General features: G+C 39.3%; 1 protein-coding gene across 2 annotated transcripts in view; it reads right to left on the bottom strand.

Moving 5' to 3' along the window:
* The window catches only part of AKAP6 (A-kinase anchoring protein 6), a 542654-nt gene that overhangs the window by 278160 nt on the left and 239403 nt on the right, over positions 1–25091 (bottom strand). The gene's annotated exons all lie outside the window — the stretch shown is intronic.

Here is a 25091-nt window from a genome sequence, read left to right as displayed (position 1 = left end):
GTTTTTAAGACCTGGACATTTTAAACAAAAACATTACTACATCAAAGTTTCAATCTCCTCCACATATACTATTAAGTAGGCAGATGTGGTGTCTGATATGTCACTTGTCCTTACAATTTCCCAAATATCCATTGTGCTGTCAGAGGCCCTAGCATGAAATGGGTAGCACTGATGGTAATATTTAGTAGAGCAATTTGAGTCCATTAAGCATCAAAGGGATGTACATGTCAGCTAAAAGTACTCAGTGATTCATTTTCAGTTATGCATCAGTGATTTTTTTAAAATGGAGCTTTTATTATAATGATTCTTGTTAAGGCTAAAATTTTAGGATAACATTTGAGGTCTGAGTCCTATCAAGAGTATCCAAACTCACTCTGTGCTGGAAACATAACCTTTCAATTTCATATAATTCAATTACCTGTTTCTAAGAGAAGAACTAAAATGGAATCTGTATTTACTGTGTAGCAGTAGGCAAAAAAAAAAAAAAATCTATTATAGAATGATGGAAAGTGTGCTGAATTTTTAGTAATTATGTATAATTTCAATAAATGTTGCAATATTATTTCTTAAAACCCAAGAACTAATTGGTAATAGTTACATAAGTTAATGATAATAATTTGATGTAGATTAAAAGTTTAAAGAGGTGTTGGAGTCCTAGTCAGGTAAAGTTCTTACAAATGTAGCCCATGAGCACATGCAGTCCAAAAGAGATTTGGGGCAAAAATCACATTACCTTATCAACCAGTACATGGGAACCACTCACAGCTGGATTAGCCAGTCTCTGCTGCCCTTCGGCACATGACAGTGGGCCTCCGCAGCTATCATCAAATATTCCAGACTGCCTGGGTCTCAACGGATGCCAGCTTGGAGCATCTCCTCCATTTGTCCCCTACACCTTTTATTCCTGATACCTCGACCACCACCCCAAAGCAAATGTCCTGTGTCCTTAACCCTCTTAGGATGCTCAGTTCTGCGTAGTACTGTGTTACTTTGGGAAACTCTCTTCCTCCCACTGCTGATCTCTTCCAAATTCTCTGTACTTTCCTGGCTAGTATTTCCATTCCATTGTAAAACAAACAAAAAAAATAAACACTATACTTTGTCACAGAATAATACATCTATCTCCTGCTCTTACCCAAACCTGGTTCCTGCTTCCCCCACTGCCCTCCCATTGAAGGCTGTTCATTTTCCCAGCCCTCCCCTGAGAGATGGGGAGCAGAGGGCTGATAGGGGAAGGGCAAGCCTCACTGCTTCTTTACCACTTTTGGATCACTTTTCTTTTGTTCTCATACTAATACCCTTTGTTTTCACTAGGTGCCTGCTGTCTGCTAAGCCTTCCCGACTTCCTTCTTCATTACTATTCTTCTCTTTCACTCCTCCACACTGAAGACTGCAGTACTCAGTTTTCCTCTCCATACCGAGAAGACCATTAACTTAGGTAACTTCAATATTCACACTGATGAACCAATGAATACCCTAGCCTCAAATGTCCTTTATTCCACAATCCTTAAGACCTTCATATCTATTCCACTTGGATAACTCTCTGTCATAGCTCTACTTGGAACCTTGTCATCACTCCACCTGTGGAACAATATCAGAAAGTTCCCCATGCCACCAACCTCTCTTTGTCTGACTTTTTCACTCTCATTCTCCCACTACAGGCCCCGCCCCCTTTTTAAAAGATTTTATTTATTTATTTGACACGGAGAGAGAGAGACAGATCACAGGCAGGGGCAAGAAGGGGACAGAGGGAGAAGAAGAAGCGGACTCCCCACTGAGCAGGGAGCCCGATGCAGGGCTCGATTCCAGGATCCTGGAATCATGACCTGATCCAAAGGCAGACACTCAACCAACTGAGCCACCCAGGTGCCCCAGTGCTCTTCAACCCCATCTGGGCCACCAGATTTTTCTGCTATATCACCCTCCTCCTAGCACAGCTTCGACAATGATCCCTTCAGCCACTCCCTTGGCAGTGTTCTCCACTTCCTCACACTCTTGGTTCCATAATTTGGATTTGTTGGTATCCATTTCCTGGGTCCTACTATGATCCTGCAGATGCAGAATACATTATATACCTAGGAGAAGAAAAGGTGTGGGTAACTTTTATGCCACCTGCTCTGAATACCTAAATAGGCATTTCTCAACCACACCATTCCCACCCTCCCATACAATATGTTACATATAATCTTGGCACCAAGAAAACTACATACCATCACTCTTCCTACACATAATTTGGCTCCTCCGTGGTGAATGCAGGAACTTAGTCAGAGCCAGGTCATGGGTCAAGATGGCCAGGCCACTAACCAGGGCCATTAAAGCATCAGTGGTGTCAGCTAAGGTTTTCACACCCTTCTCCTGACATATCTGTGAAACATAAATTGGCCTTGTTCCTACAGAAGCAGATGGGCTCCGAGAAGAAGGAAACACTCTCCCCACGAGAGCTGACCTCCCTCTAGTGAGTATTTTGGCAATGTACATGTGCAGTCTCTGCTGAAATTCTGAAACTAAACAATGCATGGCATGGTGTAAACTTCTGGGGTCTGCTCATTTATTTAATTATGTTTATGCCCTGTACTTGGCTACCAGGTGTCTGGTTTGACAAAATCACAGGCACACACAAACTGCAGAACAAGAACTGCAGAGATATGTGTAAGTTGTGTGTGTGTGTGTATATATACATATACATATATACACATAACCGTGTGTATACCCCCAAACATAGAACTGTATTTAGAACAGTCAGTAAGAGGTTTGTTTAGAGAAATAACTGAGTGATTCCGAATCTATACATACTCTTTAGTAATATAAAAATCTGCTTTTCCCAGTCCTTCTATATAAAGGTCAACCAAATATTTAAAGAATTTTCAGTTTGAAGCTTCTGAGGCTTAGCCTCTTTACTACTTTCAGCTTGTTGTATGTTTATACAACAGAAGCTGAAGATTATGGACATTCTGTTTATTTTAATTCAGTTAGCTATTAGAGACGTTTAAAAAGGATTTGCTCAATGGCTACCTCCAGCAGAAGCTGTTTGGAATTAATAGGCTCTGAGAGCTCTGACCTGTTGGAGGCTCTGTGGTGAGTGGAAGCATGGCTGGGGCGGGGAGGGGGGGTGGATATGGGGGAAGATTGGTGGAGGGTTGAACCAGAATCCAACTGTTGCATATAAGCCTTGATTGCACATGTGACTCCAGCAGATAGCAACTGGAAACTAGATTCAACTCAGTGCTCAGTGTATAACAAACTTTTGAGCACGGCAGTGGTACATACTAGAAACAAATTTAGTAGCTTTAGATGCACAGATTTTCAGGAACACAAAAAGAAACAATCCTTCCAGGTTCAAGAATGGAGATTCAGATAGATAGATGATAGATAGATATAAATGCAAAGACCTATAAGCAAAAATATTTCTCTCCATCTTCTTACTGAGAGCATTAACACTAAATTAGTATTATGCAATTAGATATTTTAAATTTAACACAGCAATGACTGGTTAAACTGATGTAGTGACTAAAATTCATCATGAATAATAATCCATCCCAAATTACAATGTTTGACTTCAGATTCTTTCCTATTTCTATAGAGATTGTTAGTAGGCAGAAACCATGGAATCCTTTCCAGCATCAAGGGGAGAGATAGCTTGGTCCACCAGTATATCTTCTATAAATCAAGTTATTCCTGGAAATTCATCTTTCATATTATCTTGAAATTATCCCATTTTCTGTTCAGACATAATTCCGGTCGGTATTCCTATCGATTTCAGCCCTTCTCTCCATTGTTATCTGTACAAGACCTTTCTCCTCTGACCTCAGATTCCTCTCCTGACTCCCAAGTATGTCTCAATTGGGACAAGATGATGATGGACAAAGCCACCAGTCCAGACTTCTCTTGCTCCTAAAATCCCAAATTCAGTCTACTGCCCTTCAGGGCAGCTCTCATCCTTTGTATGCCACGTCCACAAACAGAGAGCTAGAGGACTCTGGGACTGTGGTAGAGGTTGGGGAAGGCAGATCCAGAGAGGGGCAGTCAAAGATACCAGGAGAAACTATTGTCCTTCAGAAGTGTGCCTGGTGCTAGCCCTGTTGTCCTGTTCTGAAAGCAAATACATCTAAATTCCTATGAATACAGTGACAAAATGCTGTTTCCTAAATTATGAAGATTTCATCATCATTGTCAGAACATAGCTTCATCCCCAGAGTATATATTTTGATATATGAAAGTTTTCCCCAACCAGAGAGCTAGTTCCTAACACCTCTTCATATAGTTAGCGGCTATCAATAGGTTGGACACTCCATTATTTTGATATGCATCTTACTTTAACATACTGACAATGAACAGAAACTTAATTTCAGCAGACAGAATTATTTAGTTTTACTTTTAAATATCATCAGTTCATACCCATTACTTTAGTCACCTAAAAATCTCCCGCGATTCTACATGAATTTCATTTCTTTTCCTCTAAGATGTTCGCCAGCAAGCTTATTTAGATGACTAAATCAACAGACTTCTCAAAGAATAATAAACTTTCAATTTTAAGTTGAAGATAGTTTTTAAATGTTCTTCAAGCAATAACATTTTTTTGATAGATCCTCAAACTGTAATTATTAAGGATAAAAGGATAATGTCTTTAGAAATTAGTCACTTCTGTTTTTTCGGTGAGTATGAACATTAGTACATACCCACTATGTATTAATCCATGCATGGGGGATACAAAGTTGATCCCCCACCTTTGTGGAGTTCCCTGCCTGGTGGGAAGGGGCATGTAACCCGAAATCATAATTGGGAAGATAAGTGTTCACAGAGAGAACACAAATGAGGAGAAAATTACTGTGCCCATGGAGCCAAACAGGAAAGTGGCAAGAATGCTTTCCTAAGGAAATGAAGTTTGAGTCTTAAAGGAGACAACTAGGATGATGTGGCAGAGAGGAACATTCCAGGGAGTGGCAGGTGTCAATGTGGCCTCCCTAAATATGGACCTGGGGTTTGGCACTGATTTTTCTTAGTCATAGCATATTATACACAACCCAAAAAAGAAAAAAAATTTTTTATTTCATCAAAATTTAACTCTGTGAAAGATATTTTTAAGGAAAAGTTACCAGGAAAATATTTGCAAATCACGTATCCAATAAAGGATTTATATCCAGAATATTGTAGCTCCCTCTGATCTTTGGGAGATGTGTTCCAAGAACCCAGTGGATGCCGGAAGCAACAGATAGTACCAAACTCTATATATACTATGGGTTTTCCTATACACACATTCCTTTGATAGAGTTTAATTTATAAATTGGGTACAGTAAGAAATTAACAACAATAGTAAAATAGAACAATTTTAACAACATACTGTAATAAAAGTTATATGAATATGGTCTCTTTCTTTCTCAAAATATCTTATTGCACAGCTCTCACTCTTTGTCTTCCTATGATGTGAGGTGATAAGACACCTATGTGATAAGATGAAGTGAGCTAATGACATCGGTAGTGTGATGTAGTCAGGCTACTATTGACCTCTTGACAATACATTAGAAGGAGAATCCTCTGCTTTCAGACTTCAGCTGATCACTGAAAGGAAGAACTATTGTATATAAAGAATATTCAAACCTCAACAGTAAGAAAACAACTAATCTAATTATATAATGGGCAAAAGACTTAAACACTTTACCTAAATGGGAATAATGATGGTTAAAAAAAAAAAGCACATGAAAAAACTTTCAGCCTCATTAACCATTAGAGAAATGCAAATTACAACTACAATGAGATATCTGTATATACCTATCAAAATGGCTAGAATAAAAAATTTGCAATAATACCAAGTGCTGAGAAGTTCTAGAACAACTGTAACTCTCCTACACTGCTACTGAAATGCAAAATGGTACAGTCACTCTGGAAAACAGTTTAGCAGTTTCTTATGAAGTCAGACATATACTACCGTAGGACCTAGCTGTCTCACTCCTGAGTGCTCACCTTAAAGAAATAAAAACTCAGGCACATTCACAAATGAAAAGAAGCTACTCATAATCACCAAAACCTAAACATCCTTCAGTGAGTAAATGGATAAACAAACTACAGTACATCCACATAATATACAACAAATGGGGGGGGGGAGATCTAATAATACATGTAACAATTTCTAAAATTTCAAAGGCATTATGCTAAGTGAAAGAAGCCAGTCTCAAAAGGTTAAATGCTATATGATTCCACTTATACAACATTCTCAAAAGAAAATCATAGTAATGAACAACAGATCAGTGGTTGCCAAGCATTGGGGCTGGGGAGGGTATGACTATAGACCGATGATAGATAGCACAAGGGATGTTTTCTGGGGTGATGGAATTGTTCTGTATCCTGAGTGTGGATATGGTTGGACAAATCTACACAAGGGTTAAAATTTGTAAAATTGCACATTAAAAAAAAATAAAGTCAATTTTTCTGGATGATAATTTTAAAGATAAGAAAAGAAAACCAGTTTATAGTCTCTTGGTAAAATGCATATAAAAATTAGTTTTGGGTCACATATTCCCTTCAGAGCTTGGAAATTAACAAGAGCACAGTCATAAGGTCATGGCACTACTATCATTATACCTGGTGCTACAACTTCCACATTATTTTCTAACAAGTATTATCCTCAAAGAAAATGAGGATAATCTGGAGCCCATTTCAAAGTGAGTTAAAGCAAATGGCAGTGATTAACAACATATCTTCAAAGTTGCACAAGACTTTTTCCTTAGACATTTCTGTGTTCATGTGGGAAAGTGATGGTCTCCATTTTGCTTTGATTCTCATAAAGCACCGTAGCCTCTGTGGTGTTCACAATCACTCGCAGCATAATATGCACTGAATACATTATGCTGCCAACTGCCCACTTCGCTCAACCTCTCTGACACATCGTGGTCTCAGAATTGCAGCTGCAGGGTGCCTGGGTGGCTCAGTGGGTTAAGCCTCTGCCTTTGGCTCAGGTCATGGTCTCAGGGTCCTGGGATTGAGCCCCACATCCGGCTCTCTGCTCAGCAGGGAGCCTGCTTCCCCCTCTCTCTGCCTACCTCTCTGCCTACTTGTGACCTCTCTCTCTGTGACAAATAAATTAATTAAATCTTTTAAAAAAATATTAGTTTTAAAAAAAATTGCAGCTGCTGCTGCCTGTCTTTTGAAACCGGAATCTTCCACAGTTACTGAGGCTGTTCATACAAACACTGACCTGATATTGTTCACAAATAAACTCTAGCTGGCTGGGCATTTTTCTTTTAATTCAGTTGTGTGTTTATGTGAGAGAGGTGCCTTTTCTTTCTTTCGTTCTTTCTTTTTTTTTTTTTTTTGTAGGATTGTTGTATGTTTTTCAGTTGTAATTTATTTTTTTCTAGGCAGAGACAGTGCTGTTATGTATTTAACCGGTATGTTCAGTCTTCACCACCTTGTGATAGAGAGGAGGGCACCCTTCCTGTGAGTGCTCTAATTGCTTCGCGCCTGCTGCTTGTCCCTGGGAGAGGATCTGTTTGCTGTCTCATCCTAAGGCCACCATGCCCGTTCTCCATCATTCTCGAAACATCCAGGTTTTCTTGTGAAATGACAAGTATCCATGGATCAGCATTCTTCCAAAGTGGCCCAAACTGCCCATCTCCAGGCAGTGTGTACTTGGAGGGAAACCCACCCTTCCGGCAACTTCCTCACCCAGGTACTAAGAGTCTCAGCTCTACCGACTGAACTAGCCAGGCACCTCTCACCCAGGTACTAAAACAATACTTGGTGCCTCAGTTTCCTGAAGTCCCATAAATATAATCCTTCCCCTTCTCTCCACTTCTTGTTTCCCCACATGCAATCCCCAAGTGAGAAAACAGAGAAAATCCCCCCGACACCTACAAACTGCCTCTCCATGAGGGGAAAAAAAAAAACAGCAATCAGCAGGCATTTCCCCATTCACCTAAAACCCCAAATAATGTCTTTTTCTTTTCCTAAAAATTTTAATGTTTCTCTCAAAACATTCTTGACTTATATTTGTGTAACTGCAGGACACATTCAAATGGTTTTTCTAAGAAATTGTGAATTAAAGTCTGCTTTTTAAAGGACAGTTAGGCCTCCTTCCATTCCCATTGTTTTCCTATCACAGTTTCAAAAATAAACCCTCAGCTTAACCAGTGCACACCATTACATTTAGAAAAACATAAATTACATTTTTAAAAAAAGTTTTCATGATCTAAAGTCAGCAAGAAGAGAATGAAGTTTTCTATATATGTTTTAGTCTTAATGTAAAACGCCATGTCATCATGACTGCTCATTTTGTTTACTAGCAATTGTAGAACTAAATGATTAAAGTATCTTTTACCCATATGCTCACCATGTGTTTGTGTTCACTAGAAAAAGCTGAGAAGAGATTCTTACCTAATACATGGACTTTATATTTTAAAATACTGATCAAGGGAACAACACAGTAACTTGGTTAAAAAAAAAACTCACTTTGAACTAAAACTGCAACTTTATATAAAAACTTCCTAGTGCAGGGCACCTGGGTGGCTCAGTGGGTTAAGCCTCTGCTTTCGGCTCAGGTCCTGGGATCCTGGGATCGAGTCCCGCATTGGGCTCTCTGATCAGCAGGGAGCCTGCTTCCTCCTCTCTCTCTCTCTGCCTCCCTCTCTGCCTACTTGTGATCTCTGTCTGTCAAATAAATAAATAAAATGTTTAAAAAAAAAACTTCCTAGTGCAGAGTATTAATGTCATCTTCAGTTCATGTTCAAAACTGTACTTTTTCTAAAAGACACGTAGATGTTCCTATAACAAAGCATTTTATTTCCCCCAAATTAGACTGCTCCCTGGTTTTTTTCCTTCCTTGAGAAAATATACCATCCTAATGATCCTAATTTCTTCTTTGTCATATTGAAAATGACTGAAATGGGAGGCCAGGAGGGATGCTGAGACTTTTTATGATCATCACAGTACATACCTCTCTCCAAAGTTTTAAGAACTCTACGGTTACAAATAGCGGTTATCCCTTTAATGGCTAAAATCTGTAAAGTGTGAGGAATGAAATTAAATTATTTATGTGCAAATGACTTTGCTGCTATCATTAGCTACAACTCATCCATCTCCCTGATCAGTCTGTACCTGTCTGGATGCAGGGAACATGCCTCAGTTGTCTCTGTGTCTATGGTGCCACACTGCCAATTGAAGAAAATACTGCGTTTCACAAAGCAAACAGAAATCCCTATAAAGCAAGCACTAGTCTAGGTTCCTCCCTTGAGTGCATTCACAGTAATTGGCACTCAGTTGGCAGAAGAAAGCAGCTCCCATTGGATGCCAGTTGTGATGATTAGCTGAGCTGCTGAAAAAGCATATAGTTTGGGAAAGTAAAGGCGATGATAGGAAGGAGAGGATAAAGATGCTAAATACAGGTTTAGAAGCCTTCACCCTTCCACTTTTACACTCCGAAAATCTACTTTGCCTTCAACTGAGAAAGGACCAGCTGGGCATTCTGTCTGGCCACACCTGCCCAGATCCAAATCTGGATTGTTCTTCTCATGATTTGAATTTTTTGTTATTGTTGTTGAAACTGTTGCTTAAAAACTTCAGAGGATTCATTGATTGAAACATCATTTTGAATTCCTAATCCCGGGCTCTCATTATGTGAGAGGGAAAAAACCCTGAGCAAAAAGATAAGCAAATTGACAATTGCTATTGCACTTTGGAGAAAATGGGTTTTGTTTTGTTTTGTTTGTAAAGATGCATTTATTTGAGAGAGAGAACACAAGCACGAGTGGGGTGGGGGCAGAGGGAAAAAAATCTCAAGCAGACTCCCTGTTGAGCACAGAGCCCAACGTGGGACTTGACTTCACGACTGTGAGAACATGACCCTGAGATCATGACCTGAGCTGAAATCAAGAGGTGGTTGCTTAAGTGACTGAACCACCTAGGCACCCCAGAGAAAATGGTTTTCTAACTGGGCTATTGCTAAGACACACTCACACTCACACTGTTCTACATGGCTCAGCTAGATAAAGGTTCAACATCTAAGAGCATTCACTAACAAAAACCACAGCTATGGTCTTGACTCTATATTTCCCACATCTTTATAGAAGTGATTTCAGGTAGAAATGGACCAAGAAGTTAGTGGTGGCTCTTACAGTGCAGTGTGCTTGTTAATAATGTAGATTCTGGGGCTACTCCTTTGAAGAGAGATGGGACCAAGAGATCTGCACTCTCTTAAGCATACAATGGCCATAATGCCAGTGTTCTCGGCACCACACGATGAAAAACACTGAGCCAGATACGGATCATCTGGCTAGGTTGACCAGCACTGAAAGGGGAATTACGTGCACAACTATAAAAAAATAAACCTCCCAGCACCTTGAAAGATAGCCTATCTCTGACATTATCCAGATGTATCTAAAGCAGAACTTACATTCCTTTTGCCCCAGAATACGATTTTCCACAACTTTATTTACCCACTGCCGACAACGTTGTGATAATCTTGAGGACAGTATCAGGGTTGTAGACTTGTTTAACATGCTTTTTTCCCCCTATTGTTTTACACTTATGATACAGAATGAAACAGACATGGGAAATCACACAAAAATATATAGCTTACTCAATTATTATGAGACAAACATCCTTGTAACAAATATCCGGGTCAAAAATTTTCTAGCCATGTGCCTTTTCCTAATCATAAAACCCTCTTTCCCTGAAAAAGTGACCACTATCCTGACTTGCATAGTAATCACTTTCTTGCATCTCATTCTGGTTTTATTACCCAAGTAAAGCATGCACTCATGGATACTCTAACTTCCTTTTGCTCAGTTTTTCACTTGTTATGACCATTAAGTCTTTAAATCTACAGATTCCATCTATATTCCTTTTTCATACAATCTATCTGTTGCAGATCCTGGGGCATTATACCTTCAGAGTTTCCCGTAATTAGGATTTGTTGATTGCAGTCATCATGTTGGTTCCTCTGTCCTCTTTACTTCCTACAAACTGGCAGCTGAATCTTGAGGCTTAATTAGTTTCTGGTTCAATTTCTTTAAGTACTGTTGTATTATGCTTTTACTTTTGGTTTTGTTCTTTTTTGATAGTTGATGATATCCACGTTCTGAGAGTTGGTGCTCTGTAGCTAAGTCTATTAATGCATTACAGAATGATGACATTCTATCATTTCGTTTTCATTTAATGGCTGGAATAACTTTATCAACTACTTATTTACAATGATACAATTCATAAAAGAAAGTCAAGATAAACGCTTAATTTTTAACCCAGTTTTCAAGGTAATGAACTGCTTTTCTGTCAAATCAGAAGGTAAGCAAACATTTGGTTTACTTAATATCAAGTACTCATTGACTTAGACATATGTGATGAGTTTTGATCCATTCCAATGGTTAATCTTACTGAACCTCAAACTGTCCATCAGTAGCCAGTAGGATCCCCTTCGATTTAACTATTCCAGTTTTTGATAGCTTCCTCACTCATCTTATATATTTCCAGACTTAAAATCAGCCATTCTTTTTAAAAACATTGTTTTCCTTCAATGGGAAAAGTTTTTTCAGACTACCATCTGGGTAATAGGGATGCTCATTACTACTGGATTAGTCATTGTTTGTAAGTCTTTTTAATGAACAGAGACAGAAAATATCATATTTAAAAATAAAACACCTTGTGAGTTCATAACTGATATTTCCAATTCAAATTCATGACTACAGTGGTCTCATCTAACATCTTCATCAGTCTCTCCTTTCTTCCACACCAAGAATACTGGTTCTCAAGAACCAGGAGTGATGGAATGAGAAGAACCCATAATTACTCATTCATTTTATCTTATATAACACATATTATAGTTTCAGGATAATAATACTAATATTACCCTAATACTACTACTAATAGAGCCCTGAATGAATGACTAGGTCAGGCACTTATGAAGATACTTAACCAAAGGCATTTGTTACTATAGAAGAGAGCAGGGTTGCCTTTGGTTTGTCTTTAACTAATCTGTGAGAGAACAGAAAATATACCCTAGTCTCAAATTCACCACAGTTCACATTACATAGATGAAACGTCTGAGGGTTTTGTAAGTTCCTTTATCATCTTCAAAGTCTTTCTAAAGGGGGGAAGGAACCTCAATAAAAATATGACTAAGAACCACATGACCACTGGTTCTCTAGGAAAGGAAAGATGTTTTGGTTTTAGAAGGCATTCTCTGAGAGCCTTCTTGCCTCAGCAGACCCTTTTAGTTTCTCCAGTCTCTGCAGACCATCAGAGAATATGCGTAAGACAAAAATCAGTGAAGGAAGCAATCGACAATATACCAAAGAAACTGCACCATTATGTGCACTCCAATGCTAAGCATGCCAGGTTATATACTCTTTTTTTCTTTCCAGTATAACACCTACATACAGGGCATAGTGTGATTCTTATTCATGATCAGTTTAAGGCTATGCAGTAATAATAGGTCTTTTCTTTAAGCAATGGGCTGTGAGGCTCTTTCTACTAACCACCTCGCATAGCCGAAGTTGTACAATTTACGGATTTTGCTTTGTTTGTTCAGTGGTCTATGTGTCATTTCTGTCTATTTCTATGAGATCTGTCTTCCTTAGGAAATTCCTATATGTCAAATGCTTCATTTGTCTCTTTGCTTTCTAGAGTACAGCACCACATGCAAATAGATTCTTAATACATGCTGATATTAGTTATATTGAATTCACGAACCATGAAATAGAAGCTTGAAGATGATCATGAGAAAGAATAAATGAATCACAAGATGTATCTAGATCATTTTGTAGCAAGCTGAGTGTCAGAAAGTCTGAGTTCTTGGTACTGGTGTGTCCTGACTACCTGTGTCCCAGTGAGCCTCAGAATTCTCATCTATAAAGACAGGGCTGGATAGACGAACTCTACTCTCAAGCTCCAAGATTTTCTCCTGTTTTTTTGTTTTGTTTTGTTTTGTTTTGTTTTTTTAATTTTGTGTACCCCTCCCACAATGCAGAGTCTGAGCTTTACTTACCCGGAAACTTTTGTGTATCTCTGATAATTCTGGTAAAATGACAGCTATTTCCCAAGAGTAGTTGAACGAGCAACAGACTAGGAATCAGGATATCTAAGTCCCACTCCTGAGGACACTGGAAGGTATCTCTACAGCTCTTAGCAGTGACCCTGACACAGGTTCTGAAATAACAGTGCAGATCCACATACCAGGCAGAGGAGGAAAGATCTATGGTTCATTCATAATGAGGGCCAAGACCTCTACCTTCACTCCAGGGTTAATGTCCTGAGGAGCCCTTTGGTTGTGTTTTCCTTAGTCACCGGGTAGGCTCAGGCAATATATTACTCTTCCTCATCCTGTGTCCCTCCCACCCAACCCTGCCACTGACATGCGCAAGCGTGCACGCGCGCACGCGCGCGCGCACACACACACACACATACACACATTCCCTTGAGGCTCATTTCCATCTGCCTGAACTACCATTACTCTCTCTTCATTTTAGTCATTTAAATTCATTTTCTAAAAATCTATCAGTACCTTTTAGCAACTTAGATTTGGTCACCTGAGGTGGGAATTTTCTATTAACTCTTGAAATTGTTAAGCATTTCAAGTTATAAGTGATCTTATAGGTTCATTTATAAATGCTTTCCTTCACCTATTCATAAGTACTCTTTATACCAGGATTTAAAAGTTAAGGAGATGAAAGCCCTATTTGGGATTTCATTGCTGACTCATGATGTGACCTTGAGCTGGTCAACCTCTCTCTTAGATGCACTCTTTATATATTTAGATCACTAAGACCATGGCACAGCTTCTAAGGATGCATTTTTATGTCTTCCTCCCCCACATAAATATCCACAGCAACTAGCTTGGCTGTTGATTTGTATTTAAACTCCTACAACATGACTATTGGGAGCTAACACTGTAGACACAAGTTTTTAGATCTCACATTTGCAACTCTAGAATAGGAAATGAAACCTTATAGGATCAGAGTCCTGTGAAGAACTAATTTTAGGGGCCATGAGTAAGACCCTGCTAATGAGGTAAAATAAATCCAAATTCAAAAGTGCCAATGCTATCCTTTCATGTAGGGCAGATGGTAATGCAAGTCATCAATTAACCTCCTGGATAGCTCCCATTGCCTCCCATTGACCCAATAATTTCATTCCTAGGAATCCCTCCTAAGGCAAGAATGGATTTACCTACTGAAATGCTATCACAGAAATGTTTATAATGACAAAAAAATTCTACCAACGAAAAAAATCAAAAGAAAGGAGATTTGTTTTTGAATCACTGTATTGTACACCCAAAACATAACACTGTATGTTATACTTGATTTTTTTTAAAAAGGAGATTATTTTAACATGATGTGATATTTCATAGAATGAAAAAATACACAGATGCCAAAAATGGCATCGCACAATATATTTCATAGTATCAGATGTTCAAGACACATTGTTAACTAAGAAAAAGTAAGTTATAAAAGAGTTCCATAAGAAATGATAGCTATGTATTCTTGGAGAGAAAGAACTAAAAAAGATGTCAAAGCTGTTGATAGTATTTTCTGTAGGTGGCAGCATTACAAATGATTTTTAATGTACTGTTTGCTTGTATGTCTTAAATTTTCTCCACTATAGATTCAATTCTTTTGCATAAAATAAAAAAAAGTAAAAGTAAAATAACAACAAAGAAATGAAGTCAGTGTCCATAGCAACACAACATTCAAAGAGTACAGGCAAACTATGCAAACTAATATAAAGTATAATATCAAGGTCACTGAAGAAGAACAATCTCAAAGGAACAGGATCCTCAGATTCCCAGTATCCTTTTTGTGTAGAGAAAACTGCACTTTGTCCATACCCATCATTCTCTTAGGTACTAACATTAATCACTGCTATTAAGACTTTTAACTCTGTTTTTGCTTGATTACTTTTTTTACGTTTAGCAAACTTGAAATAAAAACATGGGTGAGGGAAAGACATTCAACAACTGAAATGAGTGGGAACATAAATTACTCATCCTCTCTTCCTCTTAATATGACTTATTTGTCCCAGAGTATGGCTGAACAGACCATCAACTCTTCTTCTACATTTTCATATAAATCCACAAGTGGTGGTGGTGGTGGGGGGTGTTTCTGAAGACAGATTCTACCTATTGATAAAGTAAGATCTTGTTTGTCTCCAGAAGTGACCTCCATTCCCTAGCATTCAGAATCTTCCACTATCAAGATACTCCAGCCTTTGAGTAATTACCAGAGAATTGAAGACATTTAAAAGGAATTTGGTGCTCCGTTGGGGGCACACTTTACATAAGTAAAATTTTTGTCCTTTACAATTGCTAGGAATTACTGAAATAAATAATTCTTGGTAATTTACTCATATGGATGTTTATATCAACCCAAATAATCAACATATCAACTCAAATAATTTGTACTGGTGGATTAGTTTTGTTCCTATGCTCATCCCTACATCCACAGAATCAAAAAGAGCAAAATGCATACATCTAACACATTTATGAGAAATTTAATGCTGAGCATCACAGTCCAAATTAAAACACAGAATTCAGCTTATATCTTAGTTAAAAAAAATCCATTTTGGTATTTTGCCTGCTCTGTGCTTGACTGACTCTCCATATTAGAACTCCTCTTCAGCAAGCACCAGACATCCAAAGCGAGACAAAAGTTATTGAATTCCAATAATGTGGTTTTAAATCTACTCTCATTGCCCTTTTCCAGAGGTCCCTTTGGGAAATAAAAATGGATCAAACTAACATATCTGACCACCAAGTGCAGCAACCATCCATTATTAATGTCCCAGTGACACATCAAAATGGAGGACGAAGGATCCATTCAAACACTCCCGTAACACCAATTCAGCCTCCTCAAAGGACATTACATTGGAAATCAGCAACCAGCTAAGAAACAAATTCGATTTCAATGCACTTTCCAAACATCCAGATTAATTTTACCTATAAAATCGTTTTAAACCTCATTGCTTACTTGGCTTGACTATAAACCTAGTGAGGGAGAACTTTCTGATTACACACAGAGAATTCTATTCGTACCTAAAAATGAGCAGGGTTTCAGAAAGCACACAATAAGCAGGACAATAAATGAGCTCTGAGCAAGCACAAATATCAACTGAACCTCAGGTCATTCCTTTCAACACTTAATCCATGATTAATAATCTCCTGCCTATAGTATCCTAAGTCTTCCACTCCTCTACCCCAACTTAACTGCAGGCAAGAACCACCTTGTGAATGTCTAGTGAAAAATCAGATGTGTACAAGTAAGTTAATAATGAATAATAAAATTAAAGGAACAAAACAAAGGAGCCAATGAGCTGGAGATACGGAAAATATGAGTAAGAAAAGACTACAGAGAGTCTTACAAGGATAAGATAACTTATATTGTTTCTTTTTGACTTAGACCTTATGTACTTACCAAAACTATAGGAGAGACTGAGGGTGGCTTACGAATAATAAGGAACATTATTAAAAGTAAACACACACTGTTATGCTGAAAAAAAAAAAAGTAAACACACACACAAAAAAAAAGGACGGACAAAGATGAACAAGACACTTGAAATTAGATAGTTGCTGCATTTAAGAACTCAGTTAAGGGCTATGAAAGGAGGAGGAAAATATGTGGCCATAAGAGGATGGCTGAAGAAAAAGACTTGCTGTGGGAAATGAGAGGTGTAAGGAATCATTAACAGTTAATACAAGAAGGTAACAGTAGATGATCTTTGTAGGTAGAGTGAACTAAAGACCTGGAACACCTAAACTGGGAAGACCTTGCTTCTTGAGAATTGCATGACATCAAAATGACAAGAAATCAGACTTGGAGCATGGCAGGCAAAACCAAGATTCACCTCAGAGAGCCTGGTGCAGAGACACTCAGGCTGGAAGGGGCTGGATTCAAATCAGACAGATTTGAATCTCTCTGATGTGTGATTCACTGACAAGGAAATTCCAAAGGAAATTTACCTCTGGAACTAGTGAAAAAGTAGACTCTGGAACTAAACTTTATATCTTTGTACTTGTCCACTTACACTACACAAAGGATCTGTGCTCCAGGACTGCTCATACAAATGTCGAGAAGGTTCTCAGGCTCAAAGCAGAGGGTTGAAGGTATGTATAGGATGATATGGTCCAGAGGGACCTCTTTTCCTCCTTTCTCCCTCAGGTTGGTGCAAAGGTCAAGACCATCAGTGACCCTGAGGAGTCTTCGACATCAAAATGCCGCTGGCGGTTCATCACAGAGCAAGAGAGTGAGGACTTGATTGCCTGGCTTGGTTCTAGTGGTTTCTGTCAGCCAGAGCTGACATGAAAAAATAAATGGATGCCTCTTTGAAATGGGCAGTCTGTTGTTACACGTTCCGGGCCTTGCAGCCATCTTGACATTGGAAAATGCATTTAGACACCTAATTATAATAGCAGTTATTTGCTATAGAAAGATTAGACCTATTTAATGGGAAATATTGGTACTGGTGACACAGCTTAAAATCTGTAAATAGGCTACATAAATGATAGAACAAAGGCTGAAAACAGCTATGTGGGTAGAAAGCAAAATAAGTGCACAAAAAATACACCAAAATATCTCTGGGGAATAGGTTCGCAGATAACTATTTCTTTATATATGTATCCATATGTTTATTTACAAATTACTATTTCTTATAAGGAACATGAAACACTTTTTCAAAAAATAATAATTTGGTGGTTTTCTGCTGGCTTGCATGCTCTTTGGCATATACACAAAGAACTTGCCTTTAAAAAAACAGGAGGCAGTGGTGACGAGTGCATTCTAGCAGAAAGACGTGGTTAATATGAACCATGGGAGAAGAGCTGTTCGGAGGGAGAGAGAAATAACACAAAGGCTTTTGTCTAAGGGACAAAACCTGGAACCTATGTGATAACTAGTTCCAGAGCCTCCTTTAGGTGCTCTGCCCCCAAAGATCTTACAGCCAAATCCTCACCCACGGACTCACCCAAAAACTTTCTTTAAATGCAGCCAGAATACATTTTGTTTTTCAAACCGTGGGAGGTCAGCTGCACTGCGGGGCAGGTGCCAGTGTTTATGGAATGACAAAGATTTCCGGGAGAGGCAACTTCAACAGGAATAAAGGAGTGTCAAGTAACATGGCGCAAATGTAAATCCACACCAGGCTGGAATGACCAGCCCCCTCAAAGGACTATAAAAAGCCAGCAGAGTTGCAAGTCTCATCAGCAGGATTCTATTTGCCTTGGAGCCAGACTGCGTCTGGGAGTCCTACCACTCCAGCTGCCAACCAGCAGGCAGTGCCCTGATCTACCCTAAGCAGGAGCCTGGTGTCCTAGAACCACCTTCCTTCTTGGGTAAACACCTGGAGGAAACACAGGCTGGGACAGTGTCCTTTCTAACAGCGAAAGCTCCACTTTGCTTGCACGACCAACGAGGAGTCATAAAAATACATTTACATACCACACAAATGGCCACTGGAAGAATTTTTTAAACATCATTTAGAAATTAGTTTTCAAAAGAGGTAGTATGAGTAGTTCATTGCAGAAAAAAAAAAGTTAGAAAAGACAAAAAAATTAACCACAGGAGTCTATGGTCATACCACCCTGAACGCACCCTGATCTCTTAGTAAAGACAAAAAATTAATCAGGGAACATTTTTGTATTATTTATCCCTAAAGCCCAAAACATTGCCTCATACATAGGAGGCCCTCAATAAATAATCACCGAATGAAGAGTAATTAAATAAATCACCAGTAATCCTACTCTTTATACAAAGTGGTAGATAACTTTCTATTTTGTATTCTATTATTTGTGTTTTTACTCAATGGCATATCATTAATATTCTTTCATATCAATAAATATATTTCACAATTATTTATGGCTGCATAGTATTCCATTTTATGAAAATACAATTAGAAAAAATACAATATTTTTTGAACCAATATTTGGTAGTTGGATGTTTGGCCTTGGAGTAAACATCATTCTCTTCAAGGCACAAATACCCTACTGATCAACTGAAAAATTCTAGTGATTTTTCCTTTTCTTTGAATTTTTATTTTATTTTATCTTATTAATTGACAGAGAGAGACACACACAGCGAGAGAGGGAACAAAGCAGGGGGAGTGGGAGAGGGAGAAGCAGGCTCCCTGCCAAGCAGGGAGCCCCGTGCAGGGCTTGATCCCAGTACCCCAGGCCCATGACCTGAGCTGAAGGCAGACGCCCAATGACTGAACCACCCAGGTGCCCCTGCTGGAATGTTAAGAATAGAGAATAGAGACCTTTTCTGTTTTACTTGTCCCTAGATCTCCAGAACCTACTATATTTTTTATTACCAATAAAGTATGAATGAATGACTTTTGCCTTTTCCTTTCTTTTGATTCCTATTTCTTTTTTTTTTTTTTTTTCTCTGATGCTGCCCCAGGGACAGACAGGTTTTGGTTCCTATTTCAATTGCCCTGCTCCCATCTGAACTATAGGCATAGTCTCTGAGGTGGTTTCTCCTTCCTGCAGGATGTCTAACCAGCTTTCCCAAGGCAATCATCCCTTACTGAATTTTATACTAATAAATGCCCTTTTAATTATGTGATAAATTTCCCCTTTTGTTACATGATTCCCTTCAGAACAACTTTAAAGGCTCTGCAATGTTGGGATAAATTCAAAAGTCCTTTTTTTTTTTTTTTTAAGATTTTTTACTTACATTAGAGATGGGGGAGCGGGAGGAGAGGGAGAAAGTCTTAAGCAGACTCCATGCTGAGGGGAGCTTGAACCAATGTGGGGCTTGAACCCACCACCCTAAGATTACAATCTGAGATGAAAACTAGAGTCGGATGCTCAACCAACTGTGCCACCCAGGTGCCCCCACCCCTCCAAAAGTCTTTACTCTAGTTCATCAGGAACTACCATAAAAGAATCCTGGGTCACTTTCAAATAGGATGCTGCCTTAGAGGTTTTTCAGTCTGAAATCATTATTTCACATCTGAGGTCACTGAGACTTCGAAGGTTCAGTAAAGGACACGTGGCTAGCGAGTGGCAGAGCCCAGATCTCTGGCCTGTGGTCCAAGGCCTTTCCTTCAGGCCGCTTTGGCTAGTTCCTGGTCTTCCTTGCCCGTTTCATCTCCCATCCAGATTCACGGCAGACAGTGTCAGATTTTCCCTGAAATAAGGCTGACTCATCCTGGTTCTTGTCTTTTGCTCACGGCATTACTGTTGCCCAAACTGTCCTTCTGTCCTGCCTCTGCATGTGATTCAGTCTTTTTCAAGGCCCCGTTCAAGCCCTGTCCCCTCTATAGTGCCTTTCATCAGCCAAGCTGAATTATTTGTCCTCTGCTCTCTAATAGCATTTGCCTGCCCCACTCATTCCAGCACTTAATTACACACTGCTTTGCAACAGTACATATTTCACAGCTGAGTGAAAGAGTCTGTTGCATGTGTAAGAAGGAAAAGAAGGGTAGAAATGGATAAAACACTACAGTGTGCTGAGCCAGCCAATTACATTCTGATACTGGAACACACCACTGAGTACGCACCCCCGCCCCCATCCAGGCGTTGCAGCTTCATGTTTTCTTTAACCCTTTCTTACCTTAAATGTTGCCCTTAATTTGAGGCCAGTGTTTCTGGTTTGCTGATTGTAAAGCCTTCCACCTTAAAAGCAATATTGTATTTTTTTTATACTCTGAGGCACTGGATGATAAGGCCTTTGAGGGGAAGGACAGTGCTTGACCTGTTTTTGGTATTCCTACAAGACTACGCATTTTGAGCAAGTCTGGTTAGTTTTCTATAAGTAATTCTACAAATGTCTGAGGTTTGCCCTGCTGTTATCCCCTACCTGACTGATACTGCTAACAAATAACAAGCAATTGTTGAGTCAATAGACAATACTGACCAAGCTAGAAAGAAGATAATTAAGAATTTTAATTAGAGGAGGAGTCAAGATGGCGGAGAAGTAGCAGGCTGAGACTACTTCAGGTAGCAGGAGATCAGCTAGATAGCTTATCTAAAGATTGCAAACACCTACAAATCCCACGGGAGATCAAAGAGAAGAAGAAGAAGAAGAAGAAGAAGAAGAACAGCAACTCTAGAAACAGAAAATCAACCACTTTCTGAAAGTGAATCCAAAGCGACAGGAAGATAGACCGCAGTGGGAGGAGCCGGCTCCCGGCAAGAGGCGGAGCAACAGAGCACAAAATCAGGACTTTTAAAAGTCTGTTCCGCTGAGGGACATTACTCCAGAGGCTTAACCGGGGTGAAGCCCACGCAGGGTCAGCGTGGCCTCAGGTCCCGCAGGGTCACAGAAGGATCGGGGGTGTCTGAGTGTCGCAGAGTTTGCAGGTATTAGAACGGGGAAGCCGGCTACAGAGACAGAGCCGAGGAGTAAGCTCTAAGCTCGGGGTTACCTTGAACCGGTCGCAGGTTTGGTTAGCTCGGAGCGCGGCCGGAGGCAGGGTGACGGGAGTCATTGGGCACTGTTCTCTGAGGGCACACTGAGGAGTGTGGCCCTGGGCTCTCGGCTCCTCCGGGCCGGAGACCAGGAGGCCGCCATCTTCATTCCTGTCCTCCGGAACTCTACGGAAAGTGCTCAGGTAACAAAAGCTCCCGAAAGCAAACCCGAGTGGATTACTCAGCCCAGCCCCGGGTAAGGGCGGTGCAACTCCGCCTGGGGCAAAGACGCTTGAGAATCACTACAACAGGCCCCTCCCCCAGAAGATCAGCAAGAAACCCAGCCAGGACCAAGTTCACCTACCAAGGACTGCAGTTTCAATACCAAGGAGAGCAGCGGAATTCCAGAGGAGGATAAAGCAAAGCATGGAACTCATGGCTTTCTCCCCATGATTCTTTAGCCTTGCAGTTAATTTTTTTTTTCTTTTTCAATTTTTTTTTCTTCTTCTGCTAAATTTTTTTAACTTTTACCCTTTTCTTTTTTAACTTTTTTTAATTAGTTTATCTAATATATATATATATATTTTTTTTTCTTTTTATATTTTTTCTTTATTGGTTTTCTTTTTTTAATTTTTTTTTTTTCTTTCTGAACCTCTTTTCATCCCCTTTCTCTCCCCTCACGATTTGGGATCTCTTCTGATTTGGCTAAAGCATATTTTCCTGGGGGTGTTGCCACCCTTTTAGTATTTTACTTGCTCCTTCATATACTCTTATCTGGACAAAATGACAAGGCAGAAAAATTCACCACAAAAAAAAGAACAAGAGGCAGTACCAAAGGCTAGGGACCTAATCAATACAGAGATTAGTAATACGTCAGATCTTGAGTTCAGAATGAGGATTCTCAAGGTTCTAGCCGGGCTCGAAAAAGGCATGGAAGATATTAGAGAAACCCTCTCGGGAGATATAAAAGCCCTTTCTGGAGAAATAAAAGAACTAAAATCTAACCAACTTGAAATCAAAAAAGCTATTAGTGAGGTGCAATCAAAAATGGAGGCTCTCACTGCTAGGATAAATGAGGCAGAAGAAAGAATTAGCGATATAGAAGACCAAATGACAGAGAATAAAGAAGCTGAGCAAAAGAGGGACAAAGAGCTACTGGACCACGAGGGGAGAATTCGAGAGATAAGTGACACAATAAGACGAAACAACATTAGAATAATTGGTATTCCAGAAGAAGAGGAACAGAGAGGGGAGCAGAAGGTATATTGGAGAGAATTATTGGAGAGAATTTCCCTAATATGGCAAAGGGAACAAGCATCAAAATCCAGGAGGTTCAGAGAACCCCCCTCAAAATCAATAAGAATAGGTCCACACCCCGTCACCTAATAGTAAAATTTACAAGTCTTAGTGACAAAGAGAAGATCCTGAAAGCAGCCCGGGAAAAGAAGTCTGTAATGTACAATGGTAAAAATATTAGATTGGCAGCAGACTTATGCACAGAGACCTGGCAGGCCAGAAAGAGCTGGCATGATATATTCAGAGTACTAAATGAGAAAAACATGCAGCCAAGAATACTATATCCAGCTAGGCTATCATTGAAAATAGAAGGACAGATTAAAAGCTTCCAGGACAAACAAAAACTGAAAGAATTTGCAAATACCAAACCAGCTCTACAGGAAATATTGAAAGGGGTCCTCTAAGCAAAGAGAGACCCTAAAAGTAGTAGATCAGAAAGGAACGGAGACAATATACAATAACAGTCACCTTACAGGCAATACAATGGCACTAAATTCATATCTCTCAATACTTACCCTGAATGTTAATGGGCTAAATGCCCCAATCAAAAGACACAGGGTATCAGAATGGATCAAAAAACAAAACCCATCTATATGTTGCCTACAAGAAACTCATCTTAAACCCGAAGACACCTCCAGGTTTAAAGTGAGGGGGTGGAAAAGAATTTACCATGCTAATGGGCATCAGAAGAAAGCAGGCGTGGCAATCCTTATATCAGATCAATTAGATGTTAAGCCAAAGACTATAATAAGAGATGAGGAAGGACACTATATCATACTCAAAGGAACTGTCCAACAAGAAGATCTAACAATTTTAAATATCTATGTCCCTAACGTGGGAGCAGCCAACTATATAAACCAATTAATAACAAAATCAAAGAAACACATCGACAATAATACAATAATAGTAGGGGACTTTAACAGTCCCCTCACTGAAATGGACAGATCATCCAAGCAAAAGATCAACAAGGAAATAAAGGCCTTAAATGACACACTGGACCAGATGGACATCACAGATACATTCAGAACATTCCATCCCAAAACAACAGAATACACATTCTTCTCTAGTGCACATGGAACATTCTCCAGAATAGATCACATCCTCGGTCCTAAATCAGGTCTCAACCATTATCAAAAGATTGGAATCATTCCCTGCATATTTTCAGACCACAATGCTCTGAAGCTAGAACTCAATGACAAGAGGAAATTTGGAAAGAACCCAAATACGTGGAGACTAAACAGCATCCTTCTAAAGAATGAATGGGTCAACCAGGAAATTAAAGAAGAATTGAAAAAATTCATGGAAACAAATGATAATGAAAACACAACAGTTCAAAATCTGCGGGACACAACAAAGGCAGTCCTGAGAGGAAAATATATAGCAGTACAAATGTTTCTCAAGAAACAAGAAAGGTCTCAGGTACACAACCTAACCCTACACCTAAAGGAGCTGGAGAAAGAACAAGAAAGAAAGCCTAAACCCAGCAGGAGAAGAGAAATCATAAAGATCAGAGCAGAAATCAATGAAATAGAAACCAAAAAAACAATAGAACAAATCAACGAAACTAGGAGCTGGTTCTTTGAAAGAATTAATAAGATCGATAAACCCCTGGCCCGACTTATCAAAAAGAAAAGAGAGAGGACCCAAATAAATAAAATCATGAATGAAAGAGGAGAGATCACAACGAACACCAAAGAAATACAGACAATTATAAGAACATACTATGAGCAACTCTCCGCCAACAAATTTGACAATCTGGAAGAAATGGATGCATTCCTAGAGACATATAAACTACCACAACTGAACCAGGAAGAAATAGAAAGCCTGAACAGACCCATAACCAGTAAGGAGATTGAAACAGTCATCAAAAATCTACAAACAAACAAAACCCAGGGCCAGACGGCTTACCGGGGGAATTCTACCAAACATTTAAAGAAGAACTAATTCCTATTCTCCTGAAACTGTTCCAAAAAATAGAAATGGAAGGAAAACTTCCAAACTCATTTTATGAGGCCAGCATCACCTTGATCCCAAAACCAGACAAGGATCCCATCAAAAAAGAGAACTACAGACCAATATCCTTGATGAACACAGATGCAAAAATTCTCACCAAAATACTAGCCAATAGGATTCAACAGTACATTAAAAGGATCATTCACCACGACCAAGTGGGATTTATTCCAGGGATGCAAGGTTGGTTCAACATCCGCAAATCAATCAATGTGATATAACACATTAATAAAAGAAAGAACAAGAACCATATGATACTCTCCATAGATGCTGAAAAAGCATTTGACAAAGTACAGCATCCCTTCCTGATCAAAACTCTTCAAAGTGTAGAGATAGAGGGCACATACCTCAATATTATCAAAGCCATCTATGAAAAACCCACCGCAAATATCATTCTCAATGGAGAAAAACTGAAAGCTTTTCCGCTAAGGTCAGGAACACGGCAGGGATGTCCGTTATC

The sequence above is a fragment of the Lutra lutra genome, chromosome 7, assembly GCF_902655055.1.
Source record: "Lutra lutra chromosome 7, mLutLut1.2, whole genome shotgun sequence".
Lineage (NCBI taxonomy): Eukaryota > Metazoa > Chordata > Mammalia > Carnivora > Mustelidae > Lutra > Lutra lutra.
The sequence above is the reverse complement of the archived record's forward strand: the minus strand, read 5'-3'. Positions and strand labels throughout refer to the sequence as shown.